This window comes from Ctenocephalides felis, unplaced genomic scaffold, assembly GCF_003426905.1.
Source record: "Ctenocephalides felis isolate EL2017-DRISC unplaced genomic scaffold, ASM342690v1 CF-g0.4_SCAFFOLD_01886, whole genome shotgun sequence".
Classification (NCBI taxonomy): domain Eukaryota; kingdom Metazoa; phylum Arthropoda; class Insecta; order Siphonaptera; family Pulicidae; genus Ctenocephalides; species Ctenocephalides felis.
This window is the reverse complement of record NW_020538040.1, coordinates 89833108-89835877: the sequence shown is the minus strand read 5'-3', so window position 1 is coordinate 89835877 and position 2770 is coordinate 89833108.

Below are 2770 nucleotides of genomic sequence, written 5' to 3'. Positions count from 1 at the left end.
ATACGGCCTTGCAATGCTAAACTAAGACTAGTGGGGCGCATGGCATCGTGCCTTAAGGCAAATTGCTGGAACTTTCCGTACCAAAAATTATTTTTTTAAAAATATTAACATTTTTTAACATTAAGAAATTCTGAACTTTTTTCAACCATGCCTTTATGAAAATTTGATCAGATCTTTATCTTGTTAATACAAGTAAAATGTTTTCTGAATTATTCAAATGGGACGCTTCGTTCTCTTAAAAACTGAGTTACCGTTTTTAGCACTATTTGCCGCATATCTTCGGCTAGACCTGCTTTCGCCAACAACTAATCAGCACGTCTCCTTATCAATACGAAACGAATGTTTTTTTAATTATTAAAATCGCTTCATCTGTGTTTCCGAAATTGTCGACAAAAATTTGTATCCGAACACACATACACACACGCACACACACATACACATACACATACACATACACATACACATACACATACACACACACATACATCCATTTTTTCTAAGGTATGCCAAAATATTCAGAAACCTCTGAAACGTAAAGATATATAAAAATTTTCATTTTCGATTTTTTTGCTATTACTATAACTTACCCTACGGGAGGTTAAAAATTGGAATTGGACCTATGAAGTAATGATCATTATAGACATATTCACATGAAATTATCAGATATTTTAAAGAATTTTAATAATAAATGCAAATTTTGTTCAGACCTTTATTGGTTCTGTACCAATTTATTTATTTATTTATTTATTTATTTATTTATTTATTTATTTATTTATTTATTTATTCATAAGCAAGCCGTAATCAATAATAATAAATATTATTTCAGGCTCTTGTCAAGCTTATTCATAGTTAATATTAAAAGGATAGTAATTTTATAATAATCATAGTAGCTGCATGAATTTCGCTTCTGAAAAAAAGAGCTGAAAAAAAGCATTCGAACATTAAATACAATGTTCATCATCAAGTTCATCATATTAAAGTCTATTTGACCACCAGTCAAGCTCAAAATTCTTGCACAAGGTTGAAAGTTATACTCATTTAAAACCGTAAAAAATTTAAATTAATAAAATAGCAATAAAAAAAATGAAAAAAAAAATAATGGTTGTACAGGCGATCAAATGGTCAGACTACATAGATACAAAATAAGGATTAGGCAAGAAAATAGTTATTGAATTCAAATTGAGAAAATTCAGTAATGTCATAAAAAGCTATGTCTTTAAAAAGTTTAACTAGGGAAGCATGAAATTTTTTGCTGTCTAAGTTTCGGATATTGAGTGGAAGTTTATTCATAAGCTGAATACCTAGACCGTCGATCGTATTGAAAGAGCTGGCTAATTTATATGTACACGCCTTAATAGGTTTGTGCCTAGTGTTATAATTTGAGGACGAAGCCATATCAAAAAGTTTCGAATTGTTTTTGATGAAAGTTAATGTTACCAGCAGAAAAATGCATGGTACAGTTAGAATATTGTATTTTTTAAATATGGGTCTGCAGGAGGCTTTACTGGGCAAGGAAAAAATTATTCGAATAGCTCTTTTCTGAAGCTTAAATATTTTAATTAGTTCGGATGAAAAACCCCAGAATTGAATGCCGTATGAAACGTGAGAATAAAAGTTGCTATAATAAACTGAAAGTAAGCAATTTAAACCAAGTTTGGGTTTTAGGGTGCGCAACATGAAACATGTTCTAGATAAAGTTGGTGATAGAGAGATAGAGATATGATCAGACCACTTTAAATTATTATTAATATGGATACCAAGAAACTTTGATACTTGCGAAAAATTATGTGTTGAATTATTGATGGTTAAAGAAGTAATATTATTCGATAAACGATTTTTTGTACAAAAAGATATGATTTGGGTCTTATCATTATTGAGAACTAGATTATTTTCACAAAACCATTTCGTTATTTCTGACATAACCACGCTTAATTTATGTTGTAATTCATTAAGAGATTTGGCCTTGATGATAACGCTGGTATCATCCGCAAAAAGAATAAAATCACAAAGATTTGTACAATGAGGTAAATCATTAATATATATGAGAAATAAGAGAGGCCCTAAAATTGATCCTTGGGGCACGCCCAATGTACTTGTCAATTTATCCGAAATTATTTGCTCGTGATCGTTAATTAAGTAAACGATTTGTGTTCGATTAGACAGGTAAGATTTAAATAGTTTGAGCGAACGTCCGCGAATACCACAATTTTCTAATTTGTCAAGAAGTCTTTGATGAGAAATACTATCGAAAGCTTTGGACAGATCGCAAAATATCGCAGTACAATATGTGGCTTCTTCGAAGGAGTCAATGATGTTATGAACTAAATTATAAATTGAGTGGGAAGTAGAGTGGTTCTTTCGGGAACCATGCTGATTCTTGAACAAAATATTATATTTATTGAGAAAAGACGTTAACCTAATATGCAAGATTTTTTCAATTATTTTATCGAAAGAATTCAAGAGGGAAATGGGACGGTAATTATTTATATCGTCTTTATTGTTTTTCTTATGAAGTGGAAAAATCTTTGAATGCTTGAGGTGGGATGGAAATATTCCTTCATCGAAGCATTTATTTAAACATAACATAAATTTATCTATGAAAAAGGGATAGAATTCTTAATGCTTATTAGACCGCGACACCCGCTTACGCGCTTCGATATTTCGTCTCTAAATCCGCTTAGTTAAAGTTTTAATTGTAAGTATATAAAAAAAATTCAAAATTCTCAAAAATTTCTAAATTTTACTTATCAGTACTGAAAGCTCAAGCAAT